Consider the following 16,790-nt stretch of genomic DNA (forward strand, 5'->3'; position numbering starts at 1 on the left):
AACAAAGAAAAGCAGAGAAAACACATGGTACACGTTAATAAACTAGCCAGGATTGTCCATCACAGATAACATGTCTGACCAAAAGTAAGAATGTCTCAAACAGTAGTGTGCAGATTTGTTGTAAAGACTGATAATATCAGAAAACAGACCGACTCCATTTCATATAGAAAGAAGAAAGCAACGTCATTACAGTTGAAATTGTTCACATTTATAAATCAGGATTGCTTGAAAAAAAAAAAAAAAGGGAGATTATCCTAATTACCTGCCAATATTTAATAGGTGATTGATTTTTTTTTAACATTACCAGCTAGGAAAAGACTTGAAATGAGCGACAGTGGTACTCCAGGCAGCCTAATCATAGCCTTCTGTGGCCCACAGAGGACCCACACCTACAGGTTTATTAAACAGGCTTAGATTCTATGGGTGGAATGGCAATAAAGGATTAGAATAAAATAACTTTTTAAGACTTACAAAATCAGAGAAATAAATTTCCTCTTTTCACACACAAAGCAAAATAGCATTCTGTTAAACCACTGGCTGCATGTCATCAGTAAACATCAGTAGCTACAATACTGGAAAAAAAAAAGAGAAACATTACGTTTCTCACGCAGGGAATAACTAGAGGAAATCAATTTGAGAATATTGCAATATTCCATCTCCTCAGTGCAAGTCTCTGGAAGAGATTGAGACTTTGCCACAATAGTCAGAACGAAGTTCAAAGCCTCAGTGAAATGGACCAGCAGCAGTTTGCCGAAGGAGAAACTGGCACCGGCCTTCAGTGTAACAGTAGCTTTGGATCTCCTGTAGGAAGCTGGCTCTGCATATGGTATTACCACTAGGTGAGTATACCGTGCACAGAGGCCAGGAGAAACCATAAAGTGTACAGGGCTCAATGTAAAACCCAAAGCGCCCTAATAGTGGTAGTGTGGGCGAGCAGCCTTAGGCCTAACACAGAGGAGTGCAAGACAATTATGTAAATGTAATGTAGTATACTTGTAAAGCGCACAGCTGCCCCAGCAACGGGGCGTCCCGGCGCTGTATAACTCTGGGGAACCCGTCCTGGCTTTCCCTGTGGGATGGTCCCTTGCTGGGAGTCCCCAAGGTGGAGCCAGGCATCCCCGGAATTGGTGGGGCCGTTGTGGAGATTAGGCAAGCTAATGCCCAGAGTTGCCGAGTGGAACCCCTGATTAGAGTAAGCACCGAAGCGAGAATTATCGAGTCCGCTGACCAAGGTCCACGACCCTGCCGCGTCGGGAATTGAACCCTGGTCCCAGGCTGACTTCTGCTCTCAGGCCTGCCGCCTCTAACCAGTGAGCCACACTACTCCACTATCTAACAACATTGACCAATAATGGACACACGACTCAAGAAGGAGATCCAGACCAATTTGAGGAGATTATACTTTGTTTGAACTTATTTAAGACCAAGTTCTTCACAATAAGGGGAGTAAATTTTTAAATAAAAATACTTCTCACTTTCAAAAATCGACAGACATTTCAGAACAGTTCAATGTTATACTATGGGGAAAAAATATCGCAGTTAAACAGGTAAGTAAAGCACTTACAATTCCAGCCTTCGGGACCTAAAGTCAGCAAAGGGCAAGGCTCAGGTGAGTAGCAAAACTACACAAACAGTGGCAGAGGGGTGGTCGGGTGCACAGGTCAAAATCGGAGATAATCCCAATGTTTTTCAATGGAGATTGGGAGGTGCCTGGAGCCACACTGCTTACAGTTAAGTAGTAAGTTGCAGGGGCTAGGCTTTGGGGGTTAGCACAGGGACGGGGGCCACAAAGCAGCCTGTAAGAAAGTGGCTCTGTATATACTGGACCAAAGTAAGAAATGCGTTGCAAAAATGTATTTTTAAAACTGAAAACAATTGAATCATCTTTAATAAAATTCCCTGCCCGGCTGGGCAAGGAAAAGTATATAGCAGCCTATTGTGGTCTATATAATACAAGTGCATTATCTCCTTAAACCTTGGACCTTTGTTTTATGTAATACCTAATACCCATGGTCCACAGTTACCTATTGGGTCCCCCTTGTTTTGTACAAAAAATGTGAATCTATGAAAGACACCCATAATACTGGATAAGAAATGCGTTACTTACCTGTAACTGCAGTTATCCAGTATTGGTGTCTTTCATAGATTCATATGCAACCCTCCCGCCTCCCCTGGAAGGACTCACTTATCTCTCTATTGGTGCTACGCCTACTTAGCTTGGTGAGTTTGGTCCTTTTTACAGAAGGACATAGATAGGCTACTAAGGGGAGGTCCTTAGGCCTACTTTTCTCTATATATGTCTATAGGACATTACTTTTCTATGTACCGGAGACTCCCGTCTCGACGACGGGGAATGATTCAGGCATGTGAATCTATGAAAGACACCAATACTGGATAACTGCAGTTACAGGTAAGTTGACCACTGTTATTATTTGATGTATGTTCTGCTCTGGGAAACACTGATAATTTTTGACCCTTACAGTGCCCAGACTGCTCACTTCTTTGTTGCCTGAAGCACTTGCCTTTATCCTTTCTCCTTTCCCTTTCCACTATTTCAATCTTCCAGTACGGCGCAGGACTGTGCCTTACAGCAAAACCTTTTGTTGCAAAAATGTATTTTTAAAACTGAAAACAATTGAATCATCTTTAATAAAATTCCCTGCCCGGCTGGGCAAGGAAAAGTATATAGCAGCCTATTGTGGTCTATATAATACAAGTGCATTATCTCCTTAAACCTTGGACCTTTGTTTTATGTAATTTCATAGATTCACATGCCTGATTCAGAGTAGCAAGCAATATCTTGTGCACATTTCTGACGGAACACCATATACAAGTCATTTGATACTACATATCATGCGACTATGAACCATAAGCATAAATATATATATACATATATAGATATATCAGCCAGAAGTAGTAACAGAAAAATGTGCATACCAGAAAAGGATGGAGGGATGGAGGAAGGCTCACCTTACTGGAAAAGATGGCGTAGCACTGCCTGCCCCTCTGCAGCATCCTTCATCAGCTCTGTATCCAGGCAGTCGTATTGTATTGTATTGTATTGTATATTAGATTTGTAGAGCGCCTTATCACCCAGGGGTCTCTAAGCGCTTAGCGGAGAGTGGACATAGTGTTGTTAAGGGAGAAAGCTAGATGGTACCCCATATGCCTCCTGAAACAGCACGGTTTTTAGCTTTTTTCTGAAGGGCAACAGGCTTGTTTCTTTGCGCAAGCTCTCTGGCAGTTTATTCCAAGCACTGGGAATTGTGTAGGAGAAAGTGCGCCCTCCTAGAGAGGACAGTTTGAACCTTGGACGGACCAACAGTGCAGCATCTACTGATCGTAGATTCCTGCTAGGGGCGTACGGGACAAGACGTTCCTTAATGTATTTAGGGGCTTGCCCGTATAAGGCTTTATGCGTAATGCATAGGCCCTTGAACTTGGCCCGCTGTTTCACTGGCAGCCAATGAAGTTTGCGAAGAAGGGGGGTGGCATGAGTCCTTGGTTTATTGAAAATGAGTCTAGCCGCGTCGTTCATGACAATCTGGAGTCTGTTCATCAGTTTTTGTGGAGTACCGACATACAGAACATTACCGTAGTCCAGACGTGCCAGGATTAATGCTGATACTGCTCTCCTGAGTGTGTCCGACGTCAAGATGGGGGACAATGTACGCAGTTGTCTCATTAGGCCAACGCAAGTGCCCACTACAGCTGAGACCTGGGCTGACATAGTGAGCTTGGCATCTAAAACTATGCCTAGGCTTTTAACTGTTTCTGCAGGTACTGGAGAAGTGTGGCTCACTGGTTAGAGGAGGCAGACCTGGAAGCAGAGGTCAGCCCGGGACCAGGGTTCAATTCCTGGCTCGGTGGGGTCTTGAGTCCTAAAATGTCCATGGACTCGACAATTCTCGCTCCGGTGCCTACTCGATTCACGGGTTCACACTCTGCGACTCTGGGCAATAGCTTGCTTAATCTCCACAACGGCCCCTCGCGGCGGGATGCCTGGCTTTCACCTTGCGGATACCCTGCCGGGGTTATCTCACAGGGGAATACCAGGACGGGTTCCCTAAGCAAGCGCCTAGAAAACGCTTGGTGATTTGCGCTATATAAATTCCTGTACATTTACATTTACATTTCCTAATTCAGAGGGCCATAAGAGGTCACTCCATGGGCTAGATGTGGTCGTAATTGCAAGCACCTCAGTCTTGTCAGGATTAATCTTTAATGAATTTGCCGTCATCCAATTGACGGTAAATTTTAGGATGTTTTGCAATTTCTGATCTGCTGATGGAGAGTTGCCAATTTGAATGATGATCTGTGTGTCATCAGCGTAATTGTAAATACTGCAGTCCATCTGATTTAGTGATGAGATAAGGGGTTGCAGATATGCATTAAACATCGAGGGTGACAGGGCCGAGCCCTGTGGGACTCCACATGTGATCCTTGCTGCCTCTGATACTAGGTCATCCAGCTGTACTCTCTGAACCCATTCACCAAGGAACGAGGTCAGCCAGGCATGGGCTGTGCCCTGAATACCGAAATCCCACATCCGCGACAGTAGTAGGTCGTGTTTGACCGTATCAAATGCCGCAGAGAGGTCAAGCAGCACCAGGGCACAAGGATCTTTATTATCTGCTTTAAGTCGCAGATCGTCCAGCACGGCAAGCATGACCAATTCCGTGCTGTTATGGGCCCTGAATCCGGCTTGGTTGGGTTCCAACAAGGAGTTGTTCTCCAGATGATGTGAGAGGCTGGGCAGCACATGCTGCTCCATTATTTTGGCCAGGAAAGGAAGTTGTGAAATGGGCCTGTAGTTCTTCAATATCTTGGTATCTGCCCCTGCCTTTTTTAAGAGAGGGATCAACCGGGCTTCCTTGAGGTTGGAAGGGACCTGTTCGGATGTGAGTGAGCTGTTTAGAAGCGATAGTATGTCATCCTCCGGTCCTGACCAGGCTGGTTTGTAAATCTTCGGAGGGCATGGGTTTGCCGGTGAGCCTGATTTGACTTGACCCATCACTATTTTCAGAGTTTCTTTAGTGAGCAAGGGTAGTGAAGATAGGGGCTGGGTGACTGTAGGGGTATGTTTTTGAATGATTCCCGGGCAGTCCAGTCTAGGGGTGGTCTTGATTTCTGTCAGGAGGTCAGATATCTTGGTGGTGAAGAAGGATTGAAATTTATGGCAGTCTTCTTGCGTGAAGGAGGGGGGCTGTTCCTTCTTTTTTCTTAGTTCTGTAAGGACTTTGAAAATTTCTTTCTGGGGATTGGGCGCAGTCGCAATTCTGCTTTCGTAAAACTCACCTTTCCTGGCCCTAATCGCTTGTTTGTAAGTGGTGAGCTCTTTAACATACGAGGCTTGGGTATTGGGATCATACCCTTTTCGCCAGGCTCTCTCGCTCCGGCGCAGGGAACGTTTCAGGAGCCTCAGAGAGTCAATGAACCAGGGGGCCCCTTTCCCTTTGTCCCCGATTTTTACCCTTCGTGCAGGTGCCACTGCCTCAATGGCATTTTCCAGTTTTTGTGACAGTTTGAGGCTGGCCATCTCAACGTCATCCTCTGGTAGTCTGTTAAGGTGGGAGGATTTCTCTAATGTGGATAAAAGAGTATCAATGTTGATTGAATTCCACCTTCTCACAACCTGCCACTCGGCGGAGTGGATTACTCTTTGCCCCGGGATTGCTAATCTACCCTGCAGCAGGTGATGATCCGACCATATGCAGGGCAAGATAGTGATAGGTGGGAGAGGTGCGGCGCCGCGGCCAGGGCGACTGACGCTGGAATCTGGGGATCAGGGTTCGATCCCCAGCTCCGGCGGCAGGTTAGCCCAGCACCATGTGACTCTGGGCAATAGCTCGCTTAATCTTCCCGACGGCCCCCAGCGCCTAGAGACCCTTACGGGTGATTGTGCGCTTTACAAATGTGGATTATTATAGGGCTCAGCACCGGGACTGAAGTCCAAATCAGATCCAATGTGTGACCTTTCTTGTGTGTTGAACCTGTCACTATCTGAGTTAGTTCTAGCGCGGTCATAGCCTCTTCTAACTGTTTGGACGTTGCGTCTTTAGTGGATTCCTCCCAGTGGAGATTGAAATCTCCCATTACCACAAGACCCTCATACCTTGTTCGAAGGTCGTGGACCAGTCCCAGAAAAGGCTCGATAAAGGCTGGGGGAGTTCTAGGGGGGCGGTAGACTGAGTATCGCCAGGCAATTGGTGGCAGAACAGAGCTTGACTCCCAGTATGTCCGCACCCTCTATACTTTCTGCACAGATGGTTTCCGATTTAAAGGAGTTATTATAAAAAACGGCAACTCCCCCCTCCTTCCTACCGTCTTTCCTATTGTGGATGGTGGCGCTGAAGTTGGGTGGCAGCGCTGCCACCAAGTCGGGCATGGACGAATCCTCTAGCCACGTCTCCGTGACTCCTAATACATCTAGGTTGCCTTCTTGGAGCAAAGAGAACACCTCCAGATTGTGTTTTTGGAGGGAGCGTGTGTTGAGAAGGGCAACGCTCTGTGATGTTACTTTTCCTCTTTCCCTCCTAGTATTAGTCTTACTACCAGATGACTCGGCTATGGGTTTCAGCAGCTCCTCCCGCCTCAGTGCCTCCACTGTTTGCGGGCTAATGAGACCGGTTTTATTATTTAGTGCAAGCAAGGCTTCCCTGGAGTACCACGGCACCGGACCAGGGGTCTGGTGCCTGGTTAAGGTATGAGGCGACTTCACGTTGCCGCCCTGCAGATGTCGAGAACTGGCACTCCTGCAAACAGTGCCATAGAAGTCGACAAGGTCCTTGTAGAGTGTGCTCTGATTCTAGAGCGCAATGGCTGACCGGCTCTGTCGTGGCAAAAGGCAATTGCCGAAGAGATCCATCTGGAGATGCTCTGTTTGGTCAGCGGTAGACCTTTCCTAGGCCTACTGAAGGCTATGAAGAGTTGGTTAGATTTTCTGAAATGTTTGGTTTTGTCAATATAACATTTTAGACATCGCTTAAGGTCCAATGAGTGCAGAGATATCTCAGCAGCAGTGCTGGGATTTGGAAAGAATGACCTGAGGACCACAGGCTCGTTTAAGTGGAAGTCCGACAGAACTTTAGGAATGAACCTAGGATTAGTTCTTAAAATGACTATCATCCCGGAACTGCAGGAAGGGGTCTTGAATAGAGAGAGCCTGCAGCTCACTGACCCTCCTTGCTGATGTAAGCGCCAGGAGGAGAGCCGTTTTCCACGAGACGTATTTCACGTCTGCTCTGTGAATGGGTTCAAAAGGGTGTTTCATCAGTTGGTTAAGAACCACATTCAAGTGCCATGTTGGAGGTATCATCCTTGGTCGAGGAAAAGATCTATAGAGACCTTTAAGAAACTGCTTTATAAGTCTACTAAACCAGAGAGAGGGTCCCTTAGACGTTCTTTTATATCTTGAGATCGCCTCCAAATGTACCCCGATGGAGGAATGGGCAAGGCCCAACTGCGCCAGATGCAGCAAGTAGGGTAATATTTGTTCTGGAGTGGTGGCAAATGGACGTAGACCTTTGTCCGCACACCAGATGCAGAAGCGTTTCCACTTTAGGGAATAAGTCTTATTAGTGCTGTCCGCTCTTGCCTTGGACAGGATGTCTTTACAATCCTGCGGGATGTTCATATTGCTGAATTCTCGGTACTCAGAAGCCAGGCTGACAACCTGAGAGACTTCAGATCCGGATGTAGAATCTGCTTGTCGTTCATCTTGAGCAGAGATGGATGTTGATGCAGATGGATCGGCGGCTGCAGAGAGAAGCGATGAAGGTCCGTGAACCAATGTTGCGCTATCAGGATTAAGGTGCATGGTTCCGCCTTCATCTTCCGGATGACTCTGGGAATCATTGGAAATGGCAGAAATGCGTACGCAAAGATGTTGCGCCATGCGATGGAAAATGCATTTCCGATAGACTTTGACTGGGGATGCCAGCTTGCGAAGCTGTGGCATTTGGTGTTTTCTCTGGTCGCAAACAGGTCGATTTGCGGTGTTCCCCATCTCGAGAAGATGTGATCTGTGGTTCTCATGTCTAGCTCCCATTCGTGCGTCGAGGACCTCTGTCTGCTTTGGGCGTCTGCGATGACATTGTCCTTGCCTTGAACGTACTCCACCCTCAACGAAACACCGTGGAGAATGAGCCAACTCCAGATCCTTTGCGATTCGCGAGATAGTGTTAGCGAACGCGTCCCTCCCTGTTTGTTCAGGTAGTGCATCGTCGTGGTGTTGTCGGTCCTGACGAGCACAAGGGAGTTCTTGATCCTTGGCAAGAAGGATTGCACGGCTAGAAAGACTGCTTTTAGCTCCAGCAGGTTGATATGGAGCCGTGTCTCCGGTTCCGACCATCTGCCACTGATCTGCAATTCCTGCAGGACTGCTCCCCAACCTTCCAGTGAGGCGTCCGTCGTAAAGACATGAGGAGTTGCTGGAAGCAGGAACGGCAATCCCTGTGAGAGGTTCTGGAGCGATCTCCACCACTGCAATGCCTAGGAGATTTGCATTGTGATCCGTATGCGGTCTTCGAACGATCCCGTGCATTGTGTCCATTGCTTGGACAGGGCCTCTTGGAGTGGACGCATCCGGAGGCGACAGTGTGGTATGAGCAGAATGCATGAGGACATCATTCCCAAGAGGGATTTGAAGGTACAGACTAACAAAGTTTTTCTTGAAGCAACAGTTGAGGCCAGAGAGACGATCTTTCGTTTTCTCTCCGGAGATGGAAAGGCCTTCGCAGCTCTTGTATCCAGGGTCGCTACGAGGAAAGTTAAAACTCGGGAGGGATGTAAAGTGGATTTGTCTTGATTTAGTGTTAGACCCAAGTGCTTGAAAAGATTCAAACAGGCGTTGGAGGATTTGAGTGCGCCTGTTAGGGATGGTGCCTTCACCAGCCAGTCGTCTAAATACGGAAAGACTTGATGGCCATGTTGTCTGAGAAATGCTGCCACCGGCGAGAGACACTTGGTGAATATCCGGGGCGCTGACTTGAGGCCAAAAGGGAGGACGCGGAACTGATAGTGCCACCCCGCCACTGCGAATCGTAGAAATTTCCTGTGAGTTTTGTGGACTGGGACGTGAAAGTATGCGTCCTGCAGATCTAAGGACGTCATGAAGTCTCCCTCTTCTAAGAGCCCCAAGATCTACTGAATCGTGACCATGCGGAACGATTGCTTTTTTAAGAATGTGTTAAGTGCCCTGAGGTCTAGAATGGGCCTCTATTTCTTTTCCTTCTTTTGAACGAGGAAGAAGCGGGAGTAAAACCCTCTCCCCTTGTGAGCGGGTGGTACTCGCTCTATAGCTCCTTTCTGTAACATAATGGAGATTTCTTGAAGAAGCAATCGCAGGTTTTTGTGAGGCATTGGGCGAGGAGGGGTCGTTGGAGGGATAGTGTGAAATTCTATAGAGTGTTCAAATTGAATTAACTGGAGGACCCTTGCGTCCGTTGTTATCCTCCTCCAATTGTTAAGGAATTGGGTCAATTTTCCTTCAATCTTCAAAGAAGGGGATGAGGGATGGACTGGCTGTAGGAGTAGGTCATTGGCGTCCGCCAGTGGCCTTCCGTTGGTTCTTTCCTCTGAAATTGGATCTTCCAAAGGAGGATTGTCTGCCCTGCTGTTGTTGGCGAAGTTGGTATTGTGACTTGCCTTGGCTGTAAGAGTACAATGATCTATTTTGATAACTGCCTCTGTAGGAGGGCTGTCCTCTGCCTCGGTTCCCACGAAAGGACTGGTTCCTAAATCCAGCGTACCGAGTGCTCTCGCAGTGTCCGTGTACTTCTTTATTGTTTGTAGCGCCTCGTCTATTTTGGCTCCAAACAGGTGTTGTCCGTCGTAAGGCATGTCCAGGACCTTTGATTGCACCTCCTGCCGAAATGAGGTAGACTTGAGCCACCCCTGTCTATGCAGGACAGCTGCACCTGCTAGCTGTCTGAAACCAGTCATTGCCACATCTAGAGCACAGTCTATTAGTTCAGAGGCCGAAGATTGGCCTTCTAGAAGTAGGGCTTGGACTTCTTCCTTCGTGGCATCTGGCAGCTCCGACAAATACAGGGCGATGTCGGCCCACAGTTGTCTATTATATTTACCTAGCAGCGCAATAGAATTGGCAGCCTTCATTGTCATTGCCGAGGTGGTGGAAAAACGCTTTCCAATACTGTCCAGTTTCCTGCCCTCTTTATCTGAAGGAACTAGGAGTGGAGAGGAGGGATTCCTGGAATTTTTCTGCGCTGCCTGTGTAACCACAGAGTCTGGTTTGGGATGCCCTGTAAGGCAGGCCGGCGCGGATGTTGGGGCCTTGTATTTTTTGTCCAGCCGTGGAACCAGTGTAGAAACCGAGGCTGGAGTCTGCATCAACTGCAGGCCTTCTTTCCAAGTATGATCAATTATTGGAATCGTTCTGGTTGTACTTCTAAGCGGCTCTTTAAAATCATAAAGGAAACAGTCAGTTTCCTGAGCCTCCATCGTCATGTGGAACCTCTTGGCTGCTCTCTCCATCAGATTGTGGAACCCTCCTATGTCTGCCGGAGGTTAACCTGAGGTAGCGGGCTCCGGGGATGTGGGAGAAGAAATGACGTAGTCATCATCGTCATCGTGATTGGAAGGGTCATCCTGTATTTCGCCTTCTTCATGTTGTCCTTCCTCATCGTCCGATGATGGAGGATCTTGTATCTGCTCCCTTTCCTGATGTATCACCAATGCCTGCGGTCTGGGTCGTGGAGACGGAGTCCTCCCCACTGCTGGAGGAGGCTGCCTAGCTACTGGTGCTGAGGACTCCGGGAATCGTTGTTTGTAATCTTGAATCAAAAATTGCAAATCAGACACTATAGACGTTGGCAGACATACCATGGGCATAACGTGAGTCTGAACTGTTTGTGTAACTTCATGCTCGTGTCACCTCCACATCATCAAAATCCTCATCAGTGCTCTGGCATTTAACCACCAGATGGGATGGGCTAGTCGCCCGTGTGTCATACTCTTCATCCGACTCCTCATCCTGTAGGAGACAAGATGGCGGCAATCCCTGCACTCTACTCGGGGGTGTTAACTCTGGCGTAATCGCCTTTTTTGAGCTCTTTACCATGGAAGGGCTCGTCGACGGCAGGACACTGGTTGACTCCTCGTTTACAGATGGCATTTCCTGCGTTTGCCTCATCGACGATGGAACCGTCGTCGAATGTTTCCATCGAGGCGTCGACGCCGTCTTCGTCGACGGTGTGCTGGACGATTGTAGCTCTATCAGCTTTGCTTTCGTCGTCGATGACCTCGACGACGATACCTTCGTCGGCGAAGCCACTGTCGTCGGCATCTTCTTCGTCGACGGTACGCTCGTCGACGACGATCATTTCGTCGACGGCACGGATGACGACTGTGCTTTGCTAGTCGTCGACACAGGCATCGGCGCTGGAGCCGTAGACTACTTTTTAATAATAATAGACACAGGCTTACCCGCCGATGAGGGTGTCGTCGTCGGCGAAGAAAACGTCGACGATGCCGTAGTCGTCAATACAGTCGTCGTTGATGTGGAAAAGTAGACGGGAGACACAGCTTTCTTATGCGCCGATGAGGGCGTCGACTATGTTGTCGTCGACGGCGCTGGCTTTTTGAAGGAGTGAGCCTCCTTGTCTGACGCTGAAGACTTTGCCTCAGAAGGTTTCTTGACGACCTTCTTTAGAGGAGCATCTGCAGGGCTAGGGGAAGCCCCCCTTGGCCTTTTTAAAGACAATTTAGAAGAAACAGAGGAATACTCATCTTCTTCTGAAGACTCCTGATTGCTCCTGGTCTTGAGCTTGCTGAGCCAGAGTAAAAGGCGCCCTTCTCTGTCCTTTAGTGTCTTTGTAGAAAAGGTTCTAAAAATCTTGCAATTTTTTGCTGAATGATCCGGATAGAGGCAATATAAACATGTCGTATGCTGGTCGTCCACATGTAACCTTTTTTCCACAAGAAGTACATGCCCTGAAGAGACCCTTCTTCTCAGTGTCAGCCATGGCCAAATTTGAAGAGAATAATCCAAGTTGTGAAGAAATAAGGTTGAAGAAAGGAAAACCTGAGAACTCAGGTGTAGACTCCCTTAGCACAACGCGCGGTAGAAAATCTGAGAGACTGAGGTTCCTGTCAGGAAGGTTCTAGAGGGAGGTGTAAGCTGATTGTCTCTCTTCTAGAGTTTGGTCCTTTTTACAAAAGGATATAGATAGGCTACTAAGGGGAGGTCCTTAGGCCTACTTTTCTATATATATATTTATAGGACATTACTTTTCTATGTACGGGAGACTCCTGTCTCGACGACGGGGAATGATTCAGGCATGTGAATCTATGAAAGACACCCATAATACTGGATAAGGTACAGTGTGCACAGAGTCCACAGTCCCCAGAGGTTTGGCTGAGGCTAAAGTTAGATATAACCTTACTCTCCAAAGTGGTAGCTTGGTCGAGCAGTAAGGCAGTATCAGAGGACAGTGTAAAGAATTTGTTGTACACACTCAGTCAGCAAATGGTCTCACACACTCAAGAACAGAACTCTAGGGCAATGGTTTTGTATCAAAATATATACTTTTTTTTATTTTAGAACCAACAAGGTATCAAAATAAACTTTCTCAGAATGAGTTACTTTAGTTAAATACTTTTCAAATAGGCAATAGACTTTTTGATTACAATAGTTGCATTTGTTGTAATAGGCAACACAATTTCAAACACAATGCAACATTTAGCTCAATGGGAATTTCTAGTTAAATGCAATTAGTTACTTTGTAGATTACTTTTCTAACCACAGGACTGGATCCTAGATTCAGTCCTGGGACATCACCTGTAAACAGTTAAGTAAAAGTGTTTTGGTTGCAGTAGTGATTTTTAAGGAATATTATTGTATTTTAAAAGTTGACACTTAGAAACTTTTCACATAGAATCACCAATGTCATCCTCTGGGAGGAAATTCACTTAGCAGGTAAGTAGTGTTATCGTTACTTTTTCTTACTCAGTGTTGGATCCTGGCACCAGTACTGGTGCATCTCCTGTAAACAGTTTAAAGAATGCGTTTAAGTCATACATGCGATTTTTAAGGAATATTTGTAGTTTCTGAAAATCGACACAGAAACTTTTCTGGTGAAAACCAGACAATGGATTCCTATGGAAGGAAATACAAGTTACTGGTAAGTACGGTTAAGATTACTTTTCAGGGTCAGTGCTGGGCTAAAAGATGAAGCACTGGATTCTCTGCTGAGAACAGGTGAGTAAATCGGAATTTGTTGTCCAGCTGATTTTAGATCAATATTTTAATGTTTGAAAAACTCCACACTTAAAAGAACTTCCAAGTGAAACCAGTCAATGTTTCCCTATGGAAGAAAAGTGAGTTATTGGCTTTTGGGTAAGTACTCAACTGGCAGAGTTAAGGTTCTGGGCATAGACTTGGGGGTCTCCCAGGACCAGGTAGGTACAGTTGGTACACCCTCAGCGGCACAGGGGCAGCCGGGAGCAGAGGTAGTTGGGCCCAATGTTATCCAATGAGAAGCAGGGAGCCTTCGGTTGGTGGCTGCTGGCATGCAGGCCACACGGCTGTGGGAGCTGGGCTCCTGGTTACTTGTTCAGGGCAAATGGGGAAGTAGATTAGGACAAAGGTTGCACTGCCAGGGGCATTCAGGTGACTGGGTGCAGGGTGCTTTTGAGCCTTCGGGCGCTCAATGTTATTCAATGGAGATCTTGGAAAGTGAACAAAGGCTGCAGGGGTAAGTTGGGATCTTGGAGGATAGATAGGCACCCCTTGGTTGGACACAGGGGGCCGTGGGGCGCCGGGGTGTCTTTTAACGTCGGGAAATCTTACCCCCTGCTGGTTGCGGTTTGAGGGGTCACTGGTTGCAAGGCTGCAGGCGTCGTCTGGGTCGTCGAGGAGGGTCCTTGGGCACTGAATTTCAGGTCGCAATTGCCGGGGGGACGTCCTCAAGGTCTTTGTTCACTCAGGCACAGGCTGGGCTCGGAGGGTGTAGTGTGTGCTGGATTCGCGGATCCTGGCTGGCACCAGGGGTGTTGCTGGTTTAAGCAGAACCACTGCTCATGGGAGTCCCAGTCTTTAGATGAGCAGGCAGGGAGGTCCTCCGGGGTTTTCAAGGTTGCGGTCTGCAAGAGATGCCAGGATTTAGCAGGTTCAAGGATCAACAGGCTGGTAGGGCTGGGGCCAAGTCAGTTGATGTCGTCCTTTTGTTAGCAGCTGCACGGCAGGTCGTCCTTTTTGTTCTTGTTTCGAAATCGGGATCTGAGGAAGGAAGGTTCAGGGCGCCCCTAAGTACTAATTTTAGGGGAGTTAAAGTTAAGGGAAGGGAAGGGACCAATGGGTCCCTGTCCTGGGGTGAGTACACCCCATATCCCGCTCCTCTCCTGTGGGAGGGGGGCAGGAGCCTATCTCTCATTGGGCAGGGCCCGCCATCCTCAAGATGGGCGGAACCCGGAGTTGTGCTTCACCTCGCCTCTCCCACCTGAGGGGTGGAGTTGGCACAGGCTGGCACACACCCTTTCCTGACGCAGGGTTTCCGGTCAGTCTTCCCGCCAGAGTGGGGGTCAGAACTGGTGGGGGCCAGTTGCGGAATACAGCAAGTGGCCTGGTGAAGCTCACAAAGGCGGCATGCCTTTGAAAATTCCCCCTGCCCATCCTTGGGGGGTGGGGGTGGGTAAGACCTAGCACCCCGCCCAGGATGTGCATTGTTGAAGGCCCAGGAGAGCAGGGGGCTCTCCACCGAGAGGTTCAGCAACGTGTCTGCTGTGTGGCAGCATAGGCAGCCTCTCAGACAAGACGTGGATTGTAGGTTATTTTTCAGGGGGCATCTCTAAGATGCCCTCTGTAGTGCATCTACACGCTAGGACACGCTAGGAACGCGAGGCATTGTAGCAGCGCTCTGCTCCTGTTTTTAAACCTGTTCTTACATTGCATTTTGTTTTAAAAATCCTCATTAGCGTTTCTAAGAAAAGCTCACTTGTATTTACTTCTGTTTCCTTCTGGTCGCCGCCCCGTTCCACCACGGCTTGTGCCGATTGAGTGGAGGGCGTACCTGACCTCTTTGCACGGCCCCCGAGGGTGTAACTTGACCGCCAGAGGCGGGACCGGTGCCTATTTAGGTGGAGACACTACCTTTCGCGCGGCGGGCCGCCAAAGGCGAGCCCGTCTGCGCCCGTCCGCGCTGGTCCGTCGCCTGTCGCCCTGACCCCCTGATTACCGCACTACTGATGGCGCCCTATGCTAGGGATGAGCTGCTTGCCCTTAGACCTCAGACCGAGTGCCTGGCGCATGCATGTCGCCCTGGTTCTTCCGATATAAACTGTACCCATTGCGGCTACAGGGCTTCTGGGGTCTGCCGGTCGCCATCTTGTTCAACCCTAGTGCCCTCCAGCTTTTCTAAGTTACACATACTAAGTCTTAACTGTAGGTCTCTGGTAAAGCACCATGAGGATGTCCATGAGCTCCTCCTAGATGAAAGGCCAGATGTTCTGTTTCTGACAGAAACATGGCTTTCAGAGGACTCTATGACTACCCTAGCTCTGGCCCTCCCCCCAGAATATCTTGTATGTGTTCAAAATAGACCTACCGGTAGGGGTGGTGGACTAGGGGTAATTTACAAGTCCAAATACATCTGCACTCTTAAGGCCATCAGCCTAGCCAGTAGCGAATGTGCTTTATTTAAGATAAAAATCTCTGATACCTTTACTCTCACTGGGCTTCTCGTATACCATCCCCCAGGACCGGCAAGGGCATTTCAAGAGTCGATATTAGCAACTATTCTGTCATTGGCACTTCAATCAGCTAATTTCAGTATTTTTGGTGACTTCAACCTACACCTTGAGCAGCAAGATTCCCCCAATATATTTAAGTTTCTTGGCGACCAAGAAGCTTGCCAGCTTCACCAACTGATTGTGGCACCTTCTCATCAGGCAGGCCACCTTCTTGATCCAGTTTTTACTAACATGAAGGAAGCTATAGCGGAATCTCCTAGCCCTCTTAGCTGGACTGATCACTTTCTGGTGTCAGTGTCAGTGAAGATTCCAGTTAGTGGTAGGGAGATCCCCCCTCCCTCCTTACGGAGGCGTCCTTGGAACAGCCTAGATATAGTTCAGTTTGAAGCTAGGCTTAACCAGACGCGTCCTGTCTGGCCAGATAACATGGATGAAGCAGACTATGCCTATAGAGAGTGGATAAACAATTCTCTAGACCACTTTATCCCCATGAGATGTTCGAGTCCTAGGCGTGCTCAGACCCACCCCTGGTACTCGGAGACTCTTGTGGAAACAAAAAAGCACTGTAAGCTCCTAGAACGCATCTGGAGACGTTCGTACGACCCTCTAGCTAAAACTAAATTTAGAATGGCCACTAAAACCTATCATAAGTTTATAAAGAAAACTAAAGCCATGTACTACACAGACCTGATTATTTCCAGTACAAATCGTTCTAAAACGATCTTTTCTCTGGTAAAGGATATGACCAAAGCTCCGGCAGGCATAGGCAATTCGATAGTGTCGGATGCACAGTGCGAAGAACTATCTGGCTTTTTTATCAATAAAGTTAAAGGTATATATGATTCCTTACAACTGGACAGCCTGGTGGGGCCCTCTAATCCTGATAAAGACACTTTTGACCCTCCCTATTCTCTTTACTCTCCCATCTATAGATCAGCCAGGGATGGTACATCTAGCCCTAAGAGTGAAATCAGGCTCCCCAGATGATCCCATCAAACCAGTTCTGTTTAGATCACTTCATGACTCTGTCCTGCAGGAAGGGCGGGAGCTGATTAATCGATCTTTACAGCAAGCCGAGG

The 16,790-nt window shown here is 48.0% G+C and overlaps 1 protein-coding gene across 1 annotated transcript in view; it reads right to left on the bottom strand.

Moving 5' to 3' along the window:
- LOC144755671 (chromodomain-helicase-DNA-binding protein 8-like) overlaps positions 1–16,790 on the bottom strand; it is a 1,307,007-nt gene that overhangs the window by 1,036,624 nt on the left and 253,593 nt on the right.

Source organism: Lissotriton helveticus, chromosome 5_1 (assembly GCF_964261635.1).
Source record: "Lissotriton helveticus chromosome 5_1, aLisHel1.1, whole genome shotgun sequence".
Taxonomy (NCBI): domain Eukaryota; kingdom Metazoa; phylum Chordata; class Amphibia; order Caudata; family Salamandridae; genus Lissotriton; species Lissotriton helveticus.